This window comes from Pongo abelii, chromosome 13, assembly GCF_028885655.2.
Source record: "Pongo abelii isolate AG06213 chromosome 13, NHGRI_mPonAbe1-v2.0_pri, whole genome shotgun sequence".
Taxonomy (NCBI): domain Eukaryota; kingdom Metazoa; phylum Chordata; class Mammalia; order Primates; family Hominidae; genus Pongo; species Pongo abelii.
The window spans coordinates 63979814-63993683 of NC_071998.2; the positions used below are offsets into that span (position 1 = coordinate 63979814).

A 13870-nucleotide genomic window follows, 5' to 3' on the forward strand; every position below is an offset into this window, starting at 1 on the left:
GGAGCTATATAACTACTAAAGTATAAAACAAAATGGAAATTATATCTGTCTCTCTAATCACAAAAGATGTATTGCTATGAAATTGTTAGCAGCCAAATTCTTAACTTTGATGACTGTCAGGGCACACACAATATCTAATAGCTGGTGTTGTAATAAAAATAATAATAATAATATTACATAGCCTTCTGCAATGTAATACTATTCATTTTTAAGACTTCAAAGTCAATGTTTAAAGAAAAAAATACCTATTCTTAATAAATTTTCCACTCTGCAGCCAGTGGCAATTATTCAATATCCTATTGAAAATTTATTGTTCTCGTAAAATATTTGTTTTTTCTGCCCCTTATTCTTTGATTTTTTTATTGCTGTCTGCTCAGAGAAACAAAAGCACTATGACAATAAAAATATTCATTTTTTTAATTTGTATTTTTTTGTTATTGTTAAAATCTAGCATAAAATTGTAATTTCTGACATTGCTTGGGGGTTTTATCTTCAATCATGAAATCTACAAAAACAGATGGCAATACAAATGACAAAATATTCTTTCAGATTTTGGATAATTCAAAAGTTTGTTTGTCTGTAAGTGTAAAATATCCATAACCACTTTTACACACAGTCCTTACCAAATATAAATGTTTGTAGTGAAGGCTACATCAAGTCAAGTGGCCAAATATGTTTAATCCTGTTATGATCCAAGTATGAAAATGAGTGACTAAACGAATGTAATTTCTTTGTTTTCATTCATCTGTAGTATGTCTATGAAAAGTACTGTATTTTCTTTTAAAGCAACTTAGTCTCCACACTTGGGGAAAGAAGTGTTGAATACATATGCACACCAAAAGACATTTTATCTGACCTAATAACCTCCAAAAACAGCACTGGCAAATAAGAGTTATGGCACAGTTGTAGGTATTTTTCCACATTGTTTTAGGCGAATGGAGAGTACCAAAGAAATGCTTCAGATAAATATATGTGCTATATATGAATACGTACCCTCCCGGTAACTGGAAGGAAAGTTTTAATTCCCACCGCATAATGGCCCATTTGCCTCGAGTGTTTCAGAATGGTTCAATAATCACTAGCCATGTGTGTAGTTTGTTGAATTATTTAAGCTTATTTCCAGGGGGAAAAAAGACAGGGAGGAAGGCAACTGATTCAATGCAAATGAAAAGCTTTTGAAGCTCCCTATGGTGAAGATGTGATTACAGTCAGACAGTTAATAACCTAGACTTAGAAAAATCTGAAGGTTTTAAAACTGTCTGGCCAGTCAGTAAATGAGGTTTTTCCACACTATCGACCAACTGCCATGCGTTGTAATGGTTTCAGATCTGTTTGGAGTTGGAGTGGACCCACAAATGAAGCAAGAATACCACCCCTGTACTTTTGATGATTAAGAAAAGTAGTTTGTAAACCTCCACGGTTTTCCTTTAGATTTGGGATTGAGTCTTTAGTGCAAACAGCTTATAGAGCCATGTACGGTGAGCACTGCTCTCTGAAAAACAAGGAGATAGAACTTGAATTGTTAATTTGCAAAGTACCTATATTCTGGGGTGAGGTGTCTCCTCTCAAACTAACCACTGTTCCTCTACCATGGATATTCAGTTCATGTGTATAACTGGAGAAAACTGCTGCTGCTAGACGAATTTCTGGGCAGCAGTATTCTTTCCAGATATTAGATCAAATTAAAGTAGGAATTAGAAGACCTAAAAATCTATTTTAATAAAAATTAAAATACTTATCAAATAGGAATATAAAGTTGGAGACCTAAGATTTTATTTTAACCACTACCAATAATCCATTTGATACATGTATGAAAAATATAATTTTATTCTTGTAAATGTTCATCGAATATCTGTGTGGTACAAAATTCTCATCTACAAATCTCTTTGCAGAAATGATACAAGGATACTTTTTATGAGTTTCATGAAGATTCTTTGTAATTAGACAAGTGTTATATATTTGATTCAGGTAAAACTTTTATAACGTTTATTCCATAGTCATGAGAAGTTTGAACTTGCTTTGAAAACATGAAAGTAATGGCAAGTGTTTTTTCTGATTTGAGTAAAAACGACTCAAAATCTGTTATGAGCTCTGTGGATAAAATTTTCTCTTTAGACACAAAATCTAGTTTAAGTGTTTTCTGCTTCCCTAAAATTTTAAGTGTTGGTTATTTTATTGTTGGCTAGGAGTATGAGACAAGAAACACTTTTTAAGCAGTTTACCTTATAATGGATTTTGATGCCCTTCTGTAATAATTTTCTTATTAGGATTGTTTTAGTTATCAAAACTACTTAGGATTTGTCCTCAGGGCCAACAGGAGCCTGTTATGCAGCTGCAGTAAACTGGGGTATGTGTGTGTGTGTGTGTGTGTGTGTGTGTGTTTGTGTATGTGTGTGTGTGTCTTTCATTAAAAAAAAGTAGAGGCAAAAGGGATATTAATGTTTCTGATCATCTGAGGGAAATTTCTTACCTCCAGACCTAAGCACTGAAATTTCTTCTGCATCAGTAAAGGTGTATGATTTAGGTAGTTTATTCATCCACACAGAAACTTTTTTTAATTCAATTCTCTTTTAAACCTGTAAAACCCCACACATCATGAAAAAAATCCTTAAAGTAGAAGATGATCAGTTGTATAGCAAATGTAGTATTGTAAATTATTCTATCTCATAATCCCCCAACCAGATTAATTAACAGTAAGATACTTATCTTGTGGGGAAAAAAGACCCACCTACCCTTTCAAAACTCTTTTGTTATAACTCAATTATTGAGGGAGTTTTCACTTTGAATTTCATCAGCAGTTTTTGCTCTATGCTGCACTACAGAATGAGATACCGGAGTTTCTCATTATGAATGAAGACGACTTTTTGTCAAATAAGACATAAAATGGTTACTTTTCTTGTTTATTTATTTTTGCTTTCTCCCTGAAAAAAAAATTATGTAAAGAACAGAGAAAAGAGTAAGAATGCAATAACATTGGGAATTATATGAAGCTTGATTGATCTGACATTCAAAATGCTAGAATTAAATTTTTAATTAAATTATTTTTTCTTGAGAAAACACACAAGAAAGAAAACATTTAGACATAGTAATATTAGTTACAAAAAGATATTGTTTTGCAAACTTAAAAATACAATTTTATCTTCACAATATATGGTGAATTCTACTCCCTATTTTTAACATTTGGTTTCAAACCCTCAAGTTTTATATCAGGAGTCAAACTGTTTAATTGGCATAAAAGCTCAAATTGTTCAATTTGGCATAGCTACTATTTCATTTTAGAAACTGCCACGTAAATAGCCTTTCCTTCTCCAAGATTACCAATATTTGATCTATATTTACACAAGTAAACTAAAGAAAGAGATCATTCACAGAATTATACACTCGCATTCTGTTCCAAAGTAATAAAAGATTCCAAAGCAAACAGGCAACAGTCTCCATACTCACAAATGGAAAATAAACCCTCCCTCCATACAAATCAAAGGTCTACATTAATGAGGGTCATTGGATAAAAATCTATTTCCCTACACGACTGCAAGGGAAAACATTAAAATATGTGGAAGAGGTCAGGATTTAGCTTTGGAAAAACCTAAGTGAAAACTTTTAAAATAAAATCGTATTGTCATTTGTGAGGTATTTGTTTCTATTTTATATATACTTAAATCAGCTGGATGTGATAATTTCTCAGGAAAAAAAAATGTAGAGTATAAAAAATTTAGACAGTCTAGCATTATCATATGAACTGTTTTCTGATAATATCCAAATTAGTGAATTGGCTACCTTTAAAAGAAAGCCACAAGTTTCAAAGTTTTATCAGTCTACTTGCGGACATAGCAAAATAAGGGTACTTGAAAAATGATATAAGCTAAGAATGATTAAACTAAACATATGGACTATATAATACAGAGTGTTTTCTTCTCTATGTCAGATTTTGGCACAAATATAACGTGTTTTCTAAAGGATGATATGTGTTTATTTGTGATATGTTTGTTGAAAAATTTGCATGAATGATATAAACTATTATATGTTATAGATACTATATGTTAAGAATAATCCTTCAGCAAAATTGGGTAAGGAAAATATAAGCTGTAGCCAAAAAAAGAAAATACAAGAAACATTACCAATATAATTGTTACATATTATATATTGAAGGGAATAAAAAATTAAATAATCTTATTGCTATATATTTAATATGTGGACAGAACCCTTCTACTTAAATATTTTCAGTGAGCATGCAACTTTAATATACTATGTGAGTAGAATTAAACCCAAACCCAAAACCCAATCACTCTTTTGCCTTGACTGTTTTCCCAATAAAAGAAAGGAATGAAAACAATACTCTAGAAATGATTCCAAAAAGTACTATAATTTGGAAATGAATAATAGACTTGCATTTCAGATTTTAAAGTTGCATTTCCCCAGTAGGACAACAAATTCTGTGTAGAAGGTGGACTGCTGACAAAAATCAGCGTCAGCACATCCAGAAATTGCATGTGATCAAAAAACAAAACGAAACTATGTCTATTTAACTCAGCATCCTATTGGTGTGAAAACTGAAGTGGGAAGGAGAGAGCGGAGGGTTCTAATTATTTTTAGAATCCAGAGAGTTAAAAAAGGTTGGTGTCAGAGTATTCAGAAATATGCACACCATATCCTAAACCAGTGAAAGAAATAAGACTGGGCAATACTAGCTCAAGGTTTTCTTTTGTTGCTGTTGTTGTTGTTGTTTGTTTTTGTGGGGTGGAAAGAGTAACTTCTATATTTGAAAAAATTAAGCATTTCAGAATCATACATGCTTGGGTATTAAAATGGATTATTTGCCTTGTTCCTTTGGGAAAGTCCTTATCAATAACAGGTGTGGCTCAATCACATCGCATTAAAAGACTAGATGGTTCCGTTAATAAAGAAAAGAAGCAGCTAGAACTGTAAATCAACAGGGACTCCTAGAGTGAGTTATATATTAAGCAGTAATTAAATAATAGTTCATGTTGCTTTCTTTCACTGGGAATTACATCCTTTTCACCTCCTCTCTGCTAAAGCAGAGACATCCATTACGATGAGTAGCTTCAACACTTGTCAGATCGAATCAGCTCCAAACAGCTGAAGGCCAACTGACGTGTACTCTCTTAAAGCAGGGTTTCTTCTCCCCCCAAAGCCCACTGTCCTTTCACGTGCATGCAACAGTCAAAAGGGATCACATCACCTAATGAAGAAAAACAGAAGCATATGGTTGGAAGGGGCCTCAGCAGGAGATGGCTGAAATGCCAAGGCTTGCACATAAACAAAATATATGCAAAAATGTGTGCTCATAGAACCTGTCAGCCACAGCTTCAGGAAATAATAAGCCTGCAAAAGAAGATAGAGTTGTACTGTGACCACAGTTACCTAGGAGTCTGTATTTTTAGTTTAATTTTTTATTGCTCTATAAAGTGGTGCACCAGAGCAGGCTAGTCCCAGGTAGTTAATTATGCATAAGCAGTTGCAAAGTTCGATTTTGCTGTATAATATTGAGCCACATATTCTTCACAGTATATTTTGCTCATACCTACTGCAGACTTCCACATGACAGCTGAATTGCAAACTGTAAGTGACTTCATCGCTGCCTTCCTTTTCGCACCCCATCGCTATGCAGGGTGAATGTTGAACTAAGTTCATGAATGCACCCTATCTTTGTAACTGGAACATAAGGGCTCATCTTTCCAGAGGTGTATTAGTTAATATTTTAGAGGTGTATTGGGCACATTCCCTCTTACTGTTTCTTTCAAATTTGCCTCTGTGCAAAATTAGCAGTCTTTATCAAAACACTTTCTTCCAGTAATGGCTCTGATCATGAGAATATGGCTGTCCTGATGCACAGAATCTTTATTATTTGTTAGTGAAAATGCACATTATCCCTGCTTTTGACTTGTCAGCTTTTATGTTGGGACAACCTTAGTGTTATCATTTTGTATAATCAGTTTGACTGGAACTTTCAAAGTTGTGTGTCCCTTTGCTGTGAACATTTCAATATTTTGTAATGATATTGTTAGAATTGGGAGATTTGTAATGACAGAACTTGAAGATGAACCCTGTGTGATTTCTAAAATATGACTACAAGCATTTTACATACCAATGTTGACAACAGACAAAACAAGCTATTGTTCTAAAAATCAAAAAGTGACATGGGCTCTCCTGTGGATGACTGCAGTTATGAAAAAAAATACTATCTTCAAGTTGAATAAAAATGCTTTCATTTGAGTTTTAAGCTTCAATTGCATAAATAAGATCTTTGTTCCATTGAAATATTTTGCATTTTATATAAGGAATAATCATATTTCTAACATTATATTAAAAATGCTTTTTTTAACCTCTAACCATCTGTTCTCAATGGCACCATTTTAACCTAAGAAAGTAAACATATTTATATATTCATTTATTTTATTTAAGGGATAATGTGAAAATGAGTTATCTACTTTTAATTCTTAAAAAGAATTCTGTGTTGAAAAGTGCCTGAAATTATGAGACTGTCTTTGCAATTTAGCACCTGTTTGAAATTAGGAATGCAGTTAGTTATACAACAAAAAATTGGTGCAATGAAGTTTGGTTTCTCAATGCTTCAACTGCTTCATATACATTTATTGATCTGTTTGCTTCATTGTACAAGTATAAATGAATAAATGGCATTTGTGAGCAATTTTCTTTTCTTTGGAAGTGATATGAAGACACTTTGCTAGGCATTAACAAAATCAGAATAGCTGGGCTTCTGTATTAATCTTTACCTTGAGCTAGCCTTTCCCGATGGATATTCTTACTGTTGACAGCAACATGGGGTAAAAAACACATTCATGGATCATTTTTAAAAGGCTTATTTTGTTCTTTCTCTCGTCATTTCATCCCAAAATTTCCACTTCGAGTAACTAAAGAAATCAGAAAATACAACTCAGGAATTTGCATCCTAATGAAACAGAGACTCCAAAACTAACACTGACTGAATCAAAAGGATGGCAGAGCTCCAACAGGTGGCTAGTTATTGGAGTCTGTTCAGGAACAACTAATTGAGCCTCAATGCCAGTAAGTGAGGCCATACCTTACCATGCATTTTCTTCTCTAGGGACAGGTATAAAGAATTGGATTGAGGTATTTCTCAGAATCACTTTTTCTTTTGGCTATGATTTTTTAGGTGGATCTAAAACAGCTCTGCTTGGCCCAGGATTGTCCCAAATGTCCTTTTAGCTACTTTATTACAGGCAATGGGAGAGTCAGAGAGAGCAACTTCAGGCAAAATGTTGACTCCTCGTGATGTGCCTTTGATTCCAGTGCAAAGGTGCTCTCAGCATTCTGTTACGCCCTTGATTCATCTCTTAATGCTCAGTGTGTTAGCAAAAGCTTGGCCCTGAAGTGCTTTTTTTTTTCTTTTTTTTTTTCCTGAAGTACAGCCTTTCAGACACTTCTAGCAATTTGGTTTTAAAATGTGAAATAAAGAGACTAGATCCTTAGTGCCAGGGGGAAAATCTGTGCTACACAATTACTAGAATAATTCAGAAAAGAAGAAAAAAAGAAAAAAATTTGTCTGAATACTGTGGTCATTATGTATTCTGGTTGGAAAAGACCTTACTCGGCAAATATTTTGCAAAGGAAAATAAATATTTCTGCACGGTCTCTAAGATAGTTTTGAGTGGTTGCTTATTTTCTCCTCTTACCCTTTGAAAAAGTCTCCAAGAATAAAGTAAAGCAGATATCTAATATCTTAACACAATAAAAAGCAAGCAAGACTATTGCACATGTTGACAAATATAATCAATTTCTTAAAGCTTTTATTATTAGCCTCTTAGAGCACTTAAAAATTATTCTCAGTTATCATGATCATGTGCAATTTGTAACAAATAATTTAATTCATACTTTACTAGACAAAATATTTGAAAGAACTGACAAAATTTTATACAGAAAAATATTTATGGCCCTGAGAATTTTGAATTAAAGTGGAATAATTGCTACTTCATAAACATGCAGTTCTTCCTTTTTAGTTATAAGTATTTACATTTAAAGAAGTATGGTTGGTGTTATAAAATATTTTACATGTTAAATGTATATTGAGAACAAAGATGGCATGATTTTAAGGAGTACATTATTTAAATATAAACTTACATTTTCAACCTCATCAAAGGTAATGTGAGTGCAAATTAAACCCATCTTTTTTCTTATATTACTAGGATTGTACTATATCCTATGGAATTTGCAAACACTGAATATTTTCATATCTTATTTGATCTCGTGAAAATGAAAAGACTACTAATATCTAACTAGAGGCAAGTGGCAGAATCCAGCTGAACATATTTCATCGATTCCACAAAATTAAGGACTTTCCTATTGGCCAAGAAACGATGTCTCATATTTAGCTGTCGGCAGAAATCATTTCTCTTCTCAAAATTATATTCTACCGAAGGCAACTCTTACCATGGTGTTCCAGTGCAGACACTTATCTTAGAACATAGAAAGACACATTGGATCTGTGAATGGAATCTTTTTCACCTGGAAAAACTGCAACCCTTAGAGGGTTTTTACTTTGTTTGTTTGTTTTACTTTTATTTTAAATTATAAATGAAATAATGGGGAAAAAAAGCAAAGCATGTAGAAGAGACGGAAAATATAAAACAGTATGCCTGTAGGATAATAGCAGAACTGGGTAAATTAGAAATTGAACAAGCACATTGATGATGTTTGGTATGACTGGATTATTGAAGCACCTCCAATAATATCCATTTGACTTTTGGAACATTTAGACATTTCTTTGAATTATTTTTAAACAGGACAAAGAAAAAATAGCTACTGAAAGCCTTCTCTTGCCTTCCCTAGTCCCTTTGATATTCCTAGATGCTAACCAAGCTTGCTTTTAAATATCATGTTTTACTAACATCAGTGCACCCTGCTGCTCCCTAATGAGTTATTTATTTTAGTGTTGAAAGTTTGTGTAAAGGCTTTAATGTCTAAAGTATGAAAATACAAAATGCAACTGAACCTGTGGATCAGATCCCAATAAGCAAAAAGAGGAAACCAAATAGTACGTATCCTTTAAGAACACGTCGTTTGAATACAAAATCAGAATAAACATCATTATTTGATTCATGGAGTCATTCAATATATTTTTATATGAAAGTGCCGAAGCTGGATGTACAAATGTGTTCAAGTACAAAGACGCAAAGACCACGTGGTATCAGAAACAATATGAGACATGAAATTTTACTTTCCATTTTAGCAGCAGTGTCAAAACATTTAGGGCTTCATGTATTTTTAAACATAGGTGTTTTAACAGCAACGAATTTGCAAAGCTCTAAATATTAGCTCCTGGAGGTTATGCTTTTTACATTCGCTAATAGCACGTATTATTTGACTAATTGACAGATATTTCAGCTAAGAGAGCCAAAGTTAAATATTGTTTTGATGGAGTAGCTCCAAGGATTGACAGTTTGGCACTGCCTTTCAAAGGCTTGGCATGTAGCTTTCAAAACAAACTAAATCACCCACATAATCAATAATGCTGTAATAATAATAATAATAAATGGTCCTCGTACAATTAATTTTCTGTATGAATTGTGATTTCACATCCCCTACTCATTGTCTTTGACAGGTAAATGGTTGAAGACAGAAGACTTATTATAGATTTTATATCCAGCCCATGAGGATTTTGACTGATTCCATTGAGCAGGCTCAGGTCAGCTAAGTCCTTTCCTTCAAAGCATCATGGGTGTCTCCAAGCATCATTGCAAGCTTGTCCTGGCAGTAAGCCAGGCTTCAAAAGCCTTTCACTGCAGTCACTGACTCACTAATGGGCAACTGCAGGCTTTCCGATTTTCCTTTCGTTTCATGTGTTCATTTGACATAAATTTAATTAAACCAAATCTGGTGTTAAAGCAAGACGAGATAAAAGTGATATGTTTCAAATTAAAGAACTGTGAAAGATACAGGAAATAGAATTATGCTTTTTTAAAAAAAAATCTCTTTCTGTAAAATATTGTCAGTTTTTGTAAGCTCATGACTTAAAGTTGGCCAAAAAAAAAAAAAAAAAGATACCGGTATGCATTATTAAGAATAATGTGTATCCAGGGTTAGATGAAGGTCTTGGCCCTATATTCTCTGTAGTAAAACCTTTCATAGAATTCTTATTTTTTCTTTCATTCTCACACTTCAGGTAGTCACCTCTTCACAGGAAATAAGACAAGTCTGCCCTTCTGCTTGCTATATAGCTATAGTTGTTAGACAGCTCAAAAGCACACAACAGCAGAAACATGAAAAGATCATATATTAAATATAAAAAATCATCATTTTTCAAAGATCTCTTTTGGTTTTTACTTAAGGCTAAAGAGGAGATTGTGAGAGTGAAAAAGATCACGTTGCTTAAAAAGCTCCATTTAATTGCTTTGAATGTTGCTTTAGGAAACATGCAAGTTTCTCCTTTTTTAAAAAATCTCTTTTTGCCCATTAAAAGAAATCTTGGACTCGAAATACACTACATGAACTAAAAGCAGTTTTGCAATCTTCTTCAAGAATGCTCAGACTGATCCTCTTCCTTTCTGCAGCTGAAATGCTGCCACTTCCTAGGACCACACTCTAAGTCACTGGATGTAAAATGATTACTCTGAGCACATACACACCAACCAGCAAGTGATTGCAGTGTCCTGTGGATAAGAATCAGAAAAACCAAAAGAACTGAGCTGGCAAGTTATGCAGTAGAAGGGAGATTCCTCGGAGCATTAAACAATGTGTGTCATATTGACCCTCCACTTTTGTTGCACCCCAACTTTTGATGGCCAACTTCTTCTCTTGCAAACAGAACTCAGGTGCCTTCTTCATACTCCCATGACTTGATTCTACTTTCTGTAGAATCCATTAGGGCTAAAACTCTCAGGGTTTACAATAATCAAATGCACCTGTGACTTCTTTCATTTAACAGGTGAAAAACGGAAGGGCCAGGACAAATTAAGTGACTTGTCCAGGATCACACAACCAGTTATTAGGTCTACTGAGAAAAAAATACACATCTCTTGACACCCAGATGAGTGTTTTGTTTTTGTTATCTAGCATTTCGAGTGCTTCTGTACAACATACCATTTGTATTCTTTGAAACAAACTCTTCGGATATTTCCAGGTGTTTTTCACATTTCTGACCTGAGAGAAAGTATACCTAATGGTATAAGTAGACTTAAAATCTATTTAAAATTCTCAAAAGTTTCGAATGCTGTTCTTCTTTTAGTAACTACTTAAAAATGTTAATTGTCTCTCAGTCCTTTGGTTTGGAGAACTGCTTATGGGACCACTTTTAGGTTATGATAGGGAGAAGACATTACACATGAAAGCCATCCGACTGTCTAATATTACAGAATAAGCCTACATTTCACCAGCATCCGCTCAGAGTGATAGCCCTGAATACAATGGGTATTTAATGTTCCTTAAGAAATTTCACTTGAAATGTTACTCTGAATCCAAATTATCATCAAAATGAAAAAGATAGAGATTGTTATATTACCTGTTAGACATGGAGCCTTAAATAAACCTTCTGATTCTTTTATGCATGAACCTAAATTTACTTACAGAGTTATTACTTACTTTCTATACCTAATTATCTGTCTATCTGTATACACATTTCTAATATAGACTCAGGTTTTAATGAAGACTGTTTTAAAATGCTTAATGAGACTGTCAAGGTTCACATTGATAGCCTGTGTTAACATGGCTTTATCAGTGTTTGTTCAATCTACCAAGTTTATTTATTCAGCAAATATTCATCAAAAAAGAACTCTGTGCAATTCACTGCATACACACAGAAAAATGCTGAGCCAACCACTGAGCACTTAATAATTACTCTACATAGCAAAGATGCCATGCATTTCTTAAGGTACATATTATGCCTTTGAGTAATTTTACAATGTTAAACTTGACACATTATCAAATTTTTATAATATTGAAATTCTAGAATTCCTGAAGTATTTTATTTTAGTAAAGGTGAAATTGCTGGCAACAGACCTCAAAGGTAAAAGTTTTATAAGGTACTAGATGATCTAACCATACTACGTAATTGAATTGATTGATCGGTATGTAATTTAGAATGTTTACAAAGCTTGCCACTCTGAATATCTGATAGGTAAATAAACAATTTAAAATCACAAATATATGTAAAGTCCTTCAGTGTTTACCATAGTTGCAAAAATAAAACGTCATTTTTTTTTGAGACAGGGTCTCACTATGTTGCCCAGGATGGAGCACAGTGGCTAGTTAAAGGCATGATCGTAGTGTGATAGAGTCTTGAATTTGTGGGTTCAAGTGATCCTCCTGCCTCAGCCTCCCAAGTAGCTGGAACTACAGGTGCATGCCACTGCATCCAGCTAAATGTCAGTTATATATAGTAATACGATGACAATACAAAAATTTTCATTCCTTAATTTGTTGCAAATCTGTAGAATTAAACATTTTTATTAACAAAACTAGAATATGATTTTAAAATGTCATGCTTAATTACCACTTCCATTTCAGGAAAAAAAATATTATGCAATCTTCCTGTTTTTAGAAAAGCAGGTAAAACATAACTTTGCATTGGTAACAAGCACATGAATCCTTGTTACAGAACAGAATCTTCCTAAAGCAGAATGACTTCCAAGGGACAGGGAATCCTGAGTGTGTTTTCCAGGAAATTTTTTTTTCAAGTTTCTCAACAGTAATAAAAGACTTCTGACAAACTGGTATCAAAGATTTCTTTGAGCAAATATGGGAAACTGTCAGCTTGCCACTTCTTAATAGCAATAAGAAGCAAATTATTTATAAAAACTGATGTGTGAAAAAATTAGAGTTCAGAGAAACAAGAAAGAATTTCCAAAGTAATCTTTAGAAATCAGGTTTTTAGAAAGTTCCCTCTGATATTTAAGCATATTACAGGGTATGAAGTATCTCCAATAGTCAGCATTAGGTTTAATGTCCAAACAACTGTCATCAGGTAACTAGTTCTCGAAAATAAATGAGAAGTGTAGCCTGAGGCTTGGCAGAGTCTATTCCTCTGTTGTTAAGAATTTAGATAATATCTAAGTCTTGGTGCTTCACATCTTTAACTTCCTCAGAGTGAGATTATGGTGGAGAATACTCAATACAGAACATTAAAGGGAAAGTAATTTTTTTAGAACAACCATTGTTTGGTAAATATGGGTGAGTGATGGTCTTTATAAGCCTCTATGGCCTCCCACGCTTGTATATTATTTGGTATCATATTAGATAAAATCAATCCTTCCCACAGAATGTCTTCTGGGTCATGCAGCCTAAGACTTCATTCTTTTCCCCTCCTGCTCCTCCTTTTTCTCCTCCTTCTTTTAAGAAAACCACAGTAAGAATAAAAAGAGTTCTGCCGGGCGCGGTGGCTCACGCCTGTAATCCCAGCACTTTGGAAGGCCGAGGCGGGCGGATCACGAGGTCAGGAGATCAAGACCACCATGGCTAACACGGTGAAACCCCGTCTCTACTAAAAATATAAAAAATTAGCCGAGCGTAATGGTGGGCGACTGTAGTACCAGCTACTCGAGAGGCTGAGGCAGGAGAACGGCGTGAACCCGGAAGTCGGAAGTTGCAGTGAGCCGAGATGGCGCCACTGCACTCCAGCCTGGGCGACAGAGCCAGACTCCATCTCAAAAAATAAAAATAAAAAATAAAAAATAAAGAGTTCATGCTTGCCATATTATTGTCCACATGTATTTTATTTTGTTTATTATTTTCTGATTGACAGAGTCTTTGGCAAGGAATATCTTTGTCAAACAAAACTTTACTAATCTACATTATATTCTAAAGTAGAAACTGTTAAGAGGAAATATGAAAATAACTCTAAGGCCTAAATGCTGGAGAGTAAGAGTTAGCAAGTAAA

The 13870-nt window shown here is 33.9% G+C and overlaps 1 long non-coding RNA gene across 1 annotated transcript; it reads left to right on the forward strand.

The window, feature by feature from the left end:
• The first annotated feature begins 5280 nt into the window (after window positions 1–5280).
• On the forward strand, window positions 5281–13669 carry LOC134759754 (uncharacterized). The gene is made up of 3 exons (XR_010136467.1): window positions 5281–5580; window positions 9602–9685; window positions 10925–13669. It is a non-coding gene; the product is annotated as an uncharacterized LOC134759754 (long non-coding RNA).
• The last annotated feature ends 201 nt before the right edge of the window (window positions 13670–13870 follow it).